This window comes from Schistocerca nitens, chromosome 3, assembly GCF_023898315.1.
Source record: "Schistocerca nitens isolate TAMUIC-IGC-003100 chromosome 3, iqSchNite1.1, whole genome shotgun sequence".
NCBI lineage: Eukaryota > Metazoa > Arthropoda > Insecta > Orthoptera > Acrididae > Schistocerca > Schistocerca nitens.
This window is the reverse complement of record NC_064616.1, coordinates 832,464,993-832,478,030: the sequence shown is the minus strand read 5'-3', so window position 1 is coordinate 832,478,030 and position 13,038 is coordinate 832,464,993. Positions and strand designations below refer to the sequence as shown.

Genomic DNA, 13,038 nt, shown 5'->3' with positions numbered 1-13,038 from the left:
CGCCTGTATTGAAGCACAAAAATAGTTGTTGATGTTATTTAGCACACAGAAGAAGACAGAAAGAATGTAGTAGTAGTAGTAGTAGTAGTAGTAGCAGTAGCAGCAGCAGGTTTATTCATGTGTAGATCTCTTTTTACAAGGATATATGACATCTCAAAGTATTTACAAATTTAGATCCATTTAAAATAAGCTAATTCATATACACATATATTTACAGACTTCTAGTTAGAGGCAATCATTAGATTTACTTCTGGTATACAATACTTTTTTTACAAATAACTTATTAAATAATGTAATGCCACATTGTTCAGTCATATCTCACTATCAGTCACTGCACACACACTATGTACACACTGTTTCATAACACTTCACTTCCCCCCTCAAACACACACACACACACACACACACACACACACACACACACTGGTGATCTATGGGCCATTATCTTTACTGCGAACTTCCCATTTGCTATCCTGAAAAACGGTTTCAGCATCCCTCCACAATGAGTGAGACGTTGAGTTCAGAAAGAGGAAGAGGCGTTAGCATTGTGCTATGCATATCTCGGGGGTAGTAAGTATTTCTCGAAAGGAAAAAAACAAAGTGATGGTGTTATGTGGAATGTTGGATAGTTAATAATCATTATTATTATTTATTTGTATAACATTTTTTATGAAACCTCTACTCTGTTTTATCTGAGTAATCCTTCAATGTATAAAATGGATTGCATAACAGGTATGTTTTAGCTGCCTTTTTAAATGAGTGTATTTTGGCAATTTCTTTAATCTCTTTTGGTAATGTATTGTACTGTTATATTTCTTGGTAGAAAATGCGGTTTTGAGTTTTGTGTGTGTTTTTTTCTTGGTAAATGTGTTAAGTCTAGCTCTGTACAATGAACTCAACTAGCATTTTTGGTTATTATTCTTATGGCTCTTTTCTGGAGTTTTAAAATTTGTTCATATTTTGTGCATTTGTTCCCCAAAAAAGAATTCCATAGCTAAGAATTGAGTGTACATATGAATAATACGTAACTACAAGACCCTGCATGTTACACACTGATTAAAGGATTTTAAGGGCATAACATGCTGATGACATTCTGTTTGCAAGTCCCTTTGTGTGTTCACACCACTTCAACTGAGAATCAGTATTCATTCCTAGAAATTTTGCATTTGTTACGCAGTCTATAGAGGTGCCATCTACATTTAATTTAACATTGTCATTTTTCCTCTTCAAACTGAAATTCATAGCATTAGTTGTCTTTATGTTCAATGTCACTTTATTGCCTATTGACCAATCATAAACTTCCTTGAGAGTTCCATTTGCTTTCTCGGCAAGTTCTCTTGTTTTCTCAGTGACTGTAATTTTGCTGTTATCAACGAAGAGGATTTTTTCACCATGAGTAACACTACTGGGAAAATCATTGATGTATATTAGGAACAGTATTGGTCCTAATATGCTACCTTGCGGAACCCCTATATTAATGTATTTTGGTTCTGATAGGTGTTTTACTAAATGTTTAGATCTATTTGAAGTATGTGTTACCTCTACTCTTTGTACCCTATCTGTTACGTATGATGAAAACCAGTCGTTAGCTACCCCTCTTATTCCTAATGCTTCTAATTTATTTAATAGAATCTTGTGGTCGACTGTATCAAATGCCTTAGAAAGATCCAAAAATATGCCTGTGACACGCCCATCTTTATAAGAGCATCAAGTTCAACTTTTGTGAATTCTATGGCTGACTCCATATTTTTGCCACTTCAGAAACCAAACTGTGATTCGCTTAAAAGATTGTATTTATTCAGGTAATTCATTAATCTTCCTTTCATAATTGCTTCTATTATTTTTGAGAATGCTGACTGCAGGGAAATGGGCCGGTAATTTTCTATGTCTTCTGCATTACCTTTCTTAAGCAAAGGTAAAACTCTTGCCTATTTTAACTGTCCTGGAAATGTCCCTGATGTGAAGGATTCATTTATTATAGTTGTTAAGGTGCCTTGTATAATCCCTATGCATTGTTTCAGTACACACATTGGCACTTCATTTAAGCCTACTGACATTTTATTTTTTAGTTGTTGAACGGTTTTACTGACTTCATTCTCTGTGGTTGGAAGTAACAGCATTGTATTTAGTGCAATATTATTTACGGGTGTTATATTTGTTTGGTGGAATTTTTGCTGTAAATTCTCAGCAATACTTGAAAAATGCTCATTTACATATTTTGCCAAGTGCTGTGTATCATTTATTACTTCATCCCCCTGTCTTAGCAGCATGTTATTCTGCATTTGTTTGCCTCTGCCAGTTTCCTTTTTTATAACATTCCAGGCTGCTTTGCTTTTAGTCTCTGCATTATATATTATTTTGCCATTAAATGACTTTTTGCAGCAATCAGCACCATCCTATAGATCTTTTTGTATCTATGATAGAAAATTAAGAATTCTGGGTCATTGGGAATCTTTTTCATGGAACTGAGGTGTTTGGGAGGACTTCTTAATACCTGCTGTTAGCCGTCTGTTTTTGTCAGATGTTGATACAGACATGCATACTTTTGGAAATGTCTTTTCAAAGTTCAATTTAAAAAATGTGGAGAATTCAGAGAATTTCATATTCACATTGGTTTCCTTACACACTTCATCCCAGCTTTGTGTTGGGTTTTTTGTGATAGATGTCGTTTGTAGGCTCGTAGTTGAGGGAATGATTCGATGCTTGACTTTTTTTTACTGTTGTTATTTGACAGAGGTGGTCTGATAGTCAGAGATCTTTTACAGCTACATCACATTTTTCCGTATCAATATTTGTGGCCACGTGGTCAATTACTGATGAACTTGTTGTGGTAACCCTTGTTGCACTATTGACCAATAGGGACATGCCAAAACTTTGAAGGATGTTCATGAAAGTGCTGCTGGATTCATTTATGATGTTAGTGTTGATGTTAATGTCCCCACACAGAATTATGTTGACCTTTGTACTTGAGACTTCATCGAGAACTTCTGTTAACTTATTGAAAAAAGTGTCCACTGGGAGATCTATACATACGAGGTGTGGCTAGAAAAAAACCGGTCTAGTACTGGTGAAACAATAAAACGAATGCAATAAGGCTGAAAGTCGCGTGGCCTATCACGTGACTCTCGCTCCGCCTACTGCTCGAGTTTCATCTGCCTCCTGCACTCAGTCTTCCCGTGGCGTCTTTTTTAAGTAGTTGACGTTTTGTCTGTGCGTCGGAAAATGTTGAGTGTACAGAAAGAACAGCGTGTTACATCAAATTTTGTTTCAAACTAGGAAAATCTGCAAGTAAAACGTTTGTAATGTTACAACAAGTGTACGGCGATGATTGTTTATCGCGAACACAAGGGTTTGAGTGGTTTAAACGATTTAAAGATGGCCGCGAAGACACCAGTGATGACACTCGCACTGGCAGACCATTGTCAGCAAAAACTGATGCAAACATTGAAAAAATCGGTAAACTTGTTCGACAAGATCGCCGTTTAACAATCAGTGCAGTGTCTGAGTTAACAGGAGTTGACAAGGAAAGTGTTAGGCAGATTCTTCATGAAAGTTTCAACATGAACAAAGTGTGTTCAAAAATGGTTCCAAAGTGTCTCACAATTGAACAGAAGGAACGCCGAAGAATGATTTGTTCTGACATCCTGGAAAACATTGAAAGTGATCCCACCCCGGCGATCTTGTCGAACAAGTTTACCGATTTTTTTCAATGTTTGCATCAGTTTTTGCTGACAATGGTCTGCCAGTGCGAGTGTCATCACTGGTGTCTTCGCGGCCATCTTTAAATCGTTTAAACCACTCAAACACTTGTGTTCGCGATAAACAATCATCGCCGTACACTTGTTGTAACATTACAAACGTTTCACTTGCAGATTTTCCTAGTTTGAAACAAAATTTGATGTTAACACGCTGTTCTTTCTGTACACTCAACATTTTCCGACGCACAGACAAAACGTCAACTACTTAAAACAGACGCCACAGGCAGACTGAGTGCAGGAGGCAGATGAAACTTGAGCAGTAGGCGGAGCGAGAGTCACGTGACAGGCCACGCGACTTTCAGCCTTATTGCATTCGTTTTATTGTTTCATCAGTACTAGTCCGGTTTTTTTCTAGCCACATCTTGTATAAAAAATGATTAATTTCTTAGTGATATCAAGCCCTGTTAATTCAATAGCTGATATTTCAAAGTGTTTCACTTCACTTACAGTACTGAGGTCATGTCTTGATTTGAACTGTGTTCCTTTTCTGATATAAATGCATGATCCTCCACCCCTAGAAGTTGTTCTGCAGTAAGAATTTGCCTTTTCATACAATGATAGTACTACATGTTGGATTTGTGTATCTCTGCACCAGTGCTCAGTAATACAAACTACTGTGCAGTTCAAAGATTGGAGCACAACTTCTAATAGTTGTATTTTATATTTTATTGATTGCATGTTTTGACGGAGGATTGTTACGTCTGTGAAATGCTCTGTGTTACTCTTTCCAACGGTTTGTTTTTCTTTGTGACATCTGGTATATGTGACGTTTGAGGTGTTAAAATCTGTCTTATGAGTGATTGTTTCAGTATTTTTTAAAGTGCTGGAAATACTCTTTAGGCAGGGAAACCTGTTGTCCAGATTTATCCTAAAAAGGACCTACTTTTCCTACTTATGACAACAGGTATTTGACCATGTGTGGCCCGATATCCACCCCTTATACTTTCATGAATCGGCTGTACCAATCTTCCCTTCCCAGTCCTGTTTAGGTGTAGGCCATGCCTAGTGAAACCCCATGTGTTGACTGTCCCGAATGGCACCAGAGAAACATGAGCAAAGTCGGCTGTCCTCAGAGCCACCCCCAACCCCACATTGATTCACCTCACAGTTCCATCAAGATGTGGTCAATCACGACGCTGGAACAGCTCAACAAAGTGTACGTTGGTGCCATGAGTCAGGGAAGCTATCTTGTCCAGGTCACCACCAATGTCATATGCCCCATCCCTGTCCAAAGTGTTTGCCGCCCCACCCACTATCACGACATGGTCCTCTTTTATAAAGTCCTTACATAAAGATGGTTCTAATGGCTCTGAGCACTATGGGACTTAACTGCTGTGGTCATCAGTCCCATACATAGAGACCCTAGGTCCTCTATCACATGACTTAGCCCTGCATTTGGCTTGAAGATACTGGTGGCCTGCTACACTGCCCGTAAACTTTCCTGTGACTGAGGGCCTACACCTCGCCCATGGCTACTACGTAGCAGCAGCACTTTCTTCTTCCTAACACTTTGTACATTGAAACTTCCTGGCAGATTAAAACTGTGTGCCCGACCGAGACTCGAACTCGGGACCTTTGCCTTTTGCGGGCAAGCGCTCTACCAACTGAGCTACCGAAGCACGACTCACGCCCGGTACTCACAGCTTTACTTCTGCCAGTATCTCGTCTCCTACCTTCCCGAGTTCGAGTCTCGGTCGGGCACACAGTTTTAATCTGCCAGGAAGTTTCATATCAGCGCACACTCCGCTGCAGAGTAAAAATCTCATTCTGGACTTTGTACATTCCTAGGCTTTTTGGCCTCAGTTGAAGTGTGCTGCATTTTTCCTGCTCCTCATTCTACCTGAGGCTCTTCTCCACGTAACTCTGGCAGTGGTAGATACTTGTTCTTGGTGTTGGTGATAAAACTGTCAGATCGTGTTCTCTTTCTTCCTATCCTCCTACCAGCTGCCAGTTCCCAACCACCCTCCTCCTCCCGTTCTCCCTTGATCCTTATGAGTTCCTTCCTTGCCTCCTCCAACTGTGCCTGAAGAGCACAGATTTTCATTTCCTGTTCCCCAATCAAAATGTTCCTACTTTATACTCCGCAGTTACAGATTGGCAACAAATCCCTCTACTCACTACCCTATAACAGCTCCTACATTTCTCACTCATTGTCAGTTTCGAAAGAATAATGAAGTTTTAAGAATGTTTTAAATTTGTCAAGGACCCGAGATTGGCTGTGTGTAAACAAAAGACGACACAAAGGTCTTATGTACGGTGGTTGTTTTTCTTGTACTGATTTAGAGATACAATGACAGAAGAATGAATTTGTAATTAATTTGCTTTTAGATAAATTTACGTTATCAGGCGCATTTGGTCAGGTTTTTAAACGTTTATAACTCGGAAAATTTAGGCCTAGATCGCATCTATCTAACTAGTAAACAATACAAAATGTGTTAGTTAAATACAATTTAGAACTGTTTAATTACACTTTTATTGTGACAATAGACACTGATGAAACTAGTAGCAGCCTTTTGTAAACGAATTTTGCATCATCAAGAAAACTGGAATAGAATTTTTTGTTTTTATGTCAAGAAAAATTTCAAGTTATTCGCAATTATTGGGACTTCAGCTAAAGAAAAAGTTTTTCAAGAACATGCGCTGCTGGGATGCTAATATTCAATTGTGTAACAAGAATGGACACTACAGCAAATATTCAAAACAAAGAAAATTTCAGTTTGACACTATTTCCTCTTAAATAAGTTCTTTTATCGGACGAAGAAAATACCTGTGATCTCACTCAGCGGCCATTTTGGGGAAATAAAGGGAAGCTATGTACTGCCCTCATATTGTTTGATGTTTTGGCATATATACATTTTTTCGAGTACAGAGCATTTGCGTTTTGAAATGTGTGGACAACATTGTTGATCTTCTTTCTTCCAGTTTTCAACAGTGTGAAAAATTTAACATATAACCTTTTTAAAGAACGTCTACTGTGTCTCTTGCTTTTGTCATTGATAAACTCTGCTATTTGTTCTAGTTCATTAATGCTGTTACTTTCTGTAATAGTCCTTCATAATCTCACTTTCACTGTTCAGGTGCCAATTTGCACTGCAAACAGAACTGAGAACACAATTTTGGCATTGATGTGAACACAATGGATTCTCATGCCATGACTCGTCAGTTTAGACAAGTCATTAATGGAAAAGGGAATTTATATTATTTATTTTATTTGAGTGTACTGAACATGTAGCAAAACTGTACTGTTCATGTTTCTGACTAAGCATTTATAATTTGAATACAAAGTTTGGAACAATAGTGGCCTAACCCAGTTGATGAGGAATTAAAGCTTTATTCAATGGAAGACAATAAAATGAGTGTGTTTCTGAATACCAGCCAAACTGGATTTTATTCTGTATAATTTCTTTTATTAAATGAACTATTTTTCTCCTGCATTAACTTAGAGCAGATGTTGATGCAGATGAACAGAAAAAGCGGCCATTTAAAACTATTTATCGATACATTCATCTGCTGCTGCACAGGGCTGTTTGTTTTGCATGTGGAACGACCATATTTGATGCTGTGACATCCACTGGTAGCTGATACTGGTGAACTCTGTACCAAATTGAAGAGATTACTTCATGAAACAAAATCGATGTTGCAGCTGTCATGATAGGACGGGGCACGCTGTCAAATTGTTCTGCTACACAAAAGAAGTGTAGTTACTCCTTAGTGATAGTAAGTGACCCTCTCTAGGTTTAGTTTGTTGTTTGCTGTTAATATTGATTTGCGTCAGTATTGCTTCTTTGCAATATCCACTTGGAAGTGGTTCTGCTCAGTTTGCCATTACTACGAATCACTTAGGAGGTAAAGTTATTTTGACAGTTTGCAGACAAGATTTTTTGGGGAGGAGAGAGGTTGTCAAATCATTAACATTACCTGGAGCTTATTTTCTTTCCACATAATTTTTTTGTTTCTTTTTAAGTTATAAATATTTACAAAATTATTTGCACATTGTCAAATGTAATTAGCATATCTGATTCGTTTGTGTAAATGGTTGGAAAAATGGAAACACTTTGATACATCATCATTTCTCAGCACCTGTTTACCAGCTGATGATAGTAAAAATGTAGCTGTCTTTTGCAAAATTATTGCTAAAAATGGTACGGTATTTTAGTGATGTTTTACATTCATCTTGCAAGCATTTCTTTGGAAATTCTGGGCACAAGTAAGGATATTGGAAATTTTTTTTATATGTTGTAGTTGAATTACGTGCAATGCAACTCTTCACATTTTTGGCTCAAAATATGAGAAATGAATCGCTCAAAATTCACTAGCACAAATGCCAGCAACAACTGTAAAAGCTCTTCCCCTATAGGATGGCAGCTCCAGCACGAATGACTTTGATACTTTCAAGTTTAATATTTAACTCATGTTTGATACATGGCTTTATCTCCAGTGCATTTATAAATTTACTTACCCCAATAGCCGCCCTGAAGGAGTAGTTCTTGCACCAACAATACAGTGATCTGGATACTCAGCAAATAGAGGACAGCACAGTTGTTTAGATTTATAAGAAATGGGCTATTTTCCTCCAGACTTTCGAGCAAGACATTTCCATCCTGATCTTTCGCTGCTTTGTGCTGTGTCCTGAACTGAGAAATAATATCCTTGGTTTCCAATCTTTTTCCCTCATTCTCAGGAGATAATGATAGCCACATTCATCAGTCCCACGTGTTGAGCAATTCGCCGGTACGTCCACCCGGCCTCCCGCATGCCCACTATACGCCCTCGCTCAAAGTCCGTCAACTGCACATACGGTTCACGTCCACACTGTCGCGGCATGCTACCAGTGTTAAAGTCTGCGATGGAGCTCCGTATGCCACGGCAAACTGGCTGACACTGACGGCGGCGGTGCACAAATGCTGCGCAGCTAGCGCCATTCGACGGCCAACACCGCGGTTCCTGGTGTGTCCGCTGTGCCGTGCGTGTGATCATTGCTTGTACAGCCCTCTCGCAGTGTCCGGAGCAAGTATGGTGGGTCTGACACACCGGTGTCAATGTGTTCTTTTTTCCATTTCCAGGAGTGTATTTTACACTACCTATTTTGTTTAGCTCATGTTCGGTCCCCATATCTTGGTTTCACTTCCTCCTGCTCAGTATTTTTTTGTTACAGAACTGGAGGCCACGTAGGGAAGGTTGTCTGTAACCCAGCATGGTAACCAGTCCATTTGGTGAGTCATGTGCCAGAATGATGGTAGCCCTCTGACTAAACAGAGAGTGCACTATTGATGGCTGAGCTGTCAGCTCCCTGCACATGCCAAGTAGGAGGTGCCTATTCATTTCGTGACACCTAGACTCTGAGCAGTAGCCATTAAGCCTGGGTGGCAATCATGAGGAGAAGCCCTCACGCAGAGTAGGTGGCATCATGGTGGATATCTGATGCAGTAAAAGGACCAGAGTTGTCAGCCAGTGGTCATGAGTCTGTGGCACAGACCTGAATTCTTCAGTGCAGATCATTACAATGCTAAGAACTTTTGCTCCTTGGCCACACTGTGGGAGGAAGGTAAAACCAAGAGAATTGCAGAGACTTATTCCATCAGTTCCTGGTTTGCACCCAGAGTAACAGAGGATCCTTTCTAACTGCTTTGCCAATATTGTCTGTGGAGAAAACCCTCTTTGCTCAGTAAATTACAAATTCACTCTGTCTTAATTAAAACAGAAAATCCTACACAGTTATGAGTGTTACTGTCTTGTAAAAATTTTTGAGGTGTAACTGTTACCACAGCACCCCATAGGAGCATAAACATGGTACATGTTTTACTTTTTCACCATGACTTAATGCAGCAGGTGGATGATGAATTATATGAAAACTTGAAGAAGCAAGAGGTCTAGTACATACGTTGTGCTTTGAAGAAGCAAGAGGCGCAACTCATACATTGTGTATTACACAATCCGCCAAACAAGTTTGGTCTCAAAATTTCCTTATGAAAGGGAGGGGGGGGGGGGAGGGGGAGAGAATGTGCTTTATGTAAATCTATATCTAAATGTCTACTCCACAGTTCACGCTTAAGTGCCTCACAGAGGGTTAAACGAACCACATTCACACTATTTCTCTATTTTTCCACTCTCGAATAGTGTGGGGAAAAGTGAGCACTTAAATGGTTTCATACAAGCTCCGATTTCTGTTACTTTGTTTACAATGATCATTTCTTCCTATGTAGGTAGGCACCAATGAAATATTTTTGTGTTTGGAGGAGAAAGTTGGAGATTGAAATTTCAGAAAAAGGTCTCCCCACAGGGAAAAACATCTTTGGTTTAATGATTGCCACCCTAATTCACACATTACATTAATGACAGTCTGTCCTCTATTTTGTGATAATACAAAGTGAGCTGCCCTTCTATGAACTTTTTCTGTGTCCTCCATCAATCTTATCTGCTAAGGATTGCGTACTATTCAGCACTACTCCAGCAGAGAAGGGCCAGGTATAGTGTGAGCAGTCTCTTTAGTGGATTTGTTGTGTCTTCTTAGTGTTCTGTCAGTAAAACATGGTCTTTGGCATGCCTTCTCCATGACAAAATCTATGTGATTATTTCAATTTAAGGAGTCTGTAATTGTGATTCCTTGGTATTTAGTTGAACTGACAGCCTGTAGATTGAAAGATTTATTGTGTAACTGAAATTTAATGGACTCCTTTCAGTACTCATGTGTATGACATCACGCTTTTCCTTATTTAGAGACAACTGCCATTTTTCGCACCGTACAGATATCTTGTCTAAATCATTTTGTGATTGGTTTTGATCTTCTGGTGAGTTTAGTAGATGGTAAATGACAGCATCATTAGCAGATAGTCTAAAATGTATGTCAGATTCTCTCTTAAATCATTTATGTAGATTAAGAACATCAGAGAGCTTACAAAACTTCGTTTTGAAATGTCACGTATCACTTTTGTTTTAGTTGATCACACTCCGTCAACTACTACGAGCTGTGACCTTTCTCAAGGAAATCCACAAATCCAGTTGCACAACTGAGATGATACTCGATAGGTACACAATTTGACTAGATTCTGCTTGTGAGGAACAGCATCAAAATCCTAGAAATCGAGAAACATGAAATAAATTTGAGATCCCCTGTTGATAGCACTCCTTACTTCATGAGAGTAAAGAGGTACTTGGGTTGCACAAGAACGATATTTTCTGAATGCGTGCTGATTGTATCAACAGATCATTTTCTTCGAGGCAATTCATGATTTTCAGACACAGTATGCATTCCCAAATCGTGCTGCAAATTGACATCAGTGATATGTATGGGTCTCTAATCCATTGGATTGCTTGTATTTACCTTCTTAAGTGTTGGTGTGACCTACACAGTTTTCCAGTTTTTAGGCACAGATCTTTTGTTGAGCAAGCGGTTGCTCCCTGAGAAAGTTAAAATCATGGTCTATCATTGCGATGTACAGTCATATCTCCCAATGCCAATGCTTTTGGAAGTATGTTACTACCGTGTACGAACAACCCAATTTGTGGAGAATGTGGTAGGCCACTTCCAGAAGAGTCCCATGTGAGCAAATACCATTCTTCAACTGCACAGATGGTTACCCTCCCAGATCCCCAAAGTGTGCTACCCTAATTACAGAACATCAATCCACGAACTTAAGTCTCCGATCGCATCTCTATTTTGAAGCCCAGACAAAGTATGACCGTTCATATCCAGTTCCAGTGTTAGCTACTTTTGCTGTTATTATGGTCAGGATATTGCCAGGACCTCAATTTCCTCAATGTCAACCTCTGGAAGTTGCACAAGTAAATTAGCCCATGGAGGAGATAGCCAGCCCCCCTCCCTGTCACCGTGTCTATTGTGGTTGCTGCAGCTCCCCCTTGAGGAACCTTGAAGCAGCATCCTACTTTGACATCTACTGGTGGCAGGGCTGCCTTTAGGGAACCTTCTCCACAGAAATAAATAGAGCAGCAAACCAAAACCAGCCAGTGGATGAAGGCATCACAGTCTGAGAGCCCAAGGACTGCCCACTCCTTTCCAGTTACTACCCTACAATGGATAAGCCCTCACAGGAGTCTCTACCCTCTAAAATAGTTGAAGAAAAGAAGAAGAAATCGAGAGAAGGCTGTTGTGGTGATCACGAAGGCACCAGATCTCCGCACACCATCAGACTCCGGAGCTGTCTTCATCAATTTTGTTCCGCATCACCATTGATAGACAATGAGATTGGGGAGTGACTTGTGCACTTGGCCCTTTCACAGCTAACAAATGCACGCTTAATATGATGATAATTCAGTGGAACTACAGTGAACATAATTATCACCTACCAAAACTGCAACAACTAACTTCTTCCTGGTGTGTGATCTGTGTTGCTCTCTGAGAAAAACATCTCACTGTTGACCATTCTTTAACCCTCTGAGGTTACCGAGCATTCTGATAGAACTATTGTGATCTGGTCCTGAGAGGGCATCTGCTACCACATTAGAAGCAATAGCAGTGCGATTGCGAGTGGTCTCACTGATCACTGTTTGGTAATTTTATGTACTCCTGGGCAGGATACTTGACATGCTTGAAATGACCACCTTAATCCAATAACCATCCAACATTTCAAAGCTCGTTTTCCTCATTTGGAGAGAGGCTCAAAATGGTTCAAATGACTCTGAGCACTATGGGACTTAACATCTGAGGTCATCAGTCCGTTAGAACTTAGAACTACTTAAACCAAATTAACCTAAGGATCCAATGATCACTGTTTGCTACCTTTATGTTCTCCTGGGCAGGATACTTGACATGCTTGAAATGACCACCTTAATCCAACAACCATCCAATTATTCCCCCCTCCCCCCCCCCCCCCTTTCTTTCTCCTACATTGGCGTTTCAATGCAAACCACACCTAATGAGGAAGTACCACGTTATCTGGTAAGGGGCTCCTGATTGATTAACCTCTTTACAATTTTGATTTGTCTCCCCTCAATGACAGTAGACCTACCCAATCTAGTGCCACCCAGGGCACCTTTTCAGCTATTGACTTTGTAATGCTCTTTGTGACAGTGATCACTTTCTTGTGATGTTATCACTTTCTTGCCAGACCTATTGTGCTATTGGAATCTCTGAAAGGCAACTGGCAGGTTTATACCTCTGTGATCACCTTTGTCCCCTCTGCCGTAGATGGCATTATGGGGTAGTTGGAGACTTCAGTGTGATTACCTGTGCTGCTGAAATTGCTATCCCTCTTTCTATAGGTCCCCTATGCTGAAAGTTGTACCATGATGGACTGAAGATATTTTAGTAGCTATTAAGGAC

At 39.8% G+C, this 13,038-nt stretch overlaps 1 protein-coding gene and 1 non-coding gene across 6 annotated transcripts in view; one reads left to right on the top strand and one right to left on the bottom strand.

The window, feature by feature from the left end:
- LOC126248858 (SCY1-like protein 2) overlaps window positions 1–13,038 on the top strand; it is a 197,455-nt gene that overhangs the window by 176,013 nt on the left and 8,404 nt on the right. The window lies entirely within an intron of this gene.
- On the bottom strand, window positions 5,304–5,378 carry Trnal-caa (transfer RNA leucine (anticodon CAA)). Its single transcript has one exon. It is a non-coding gene; the product is annotated as a tRNA-Leu (tRNA).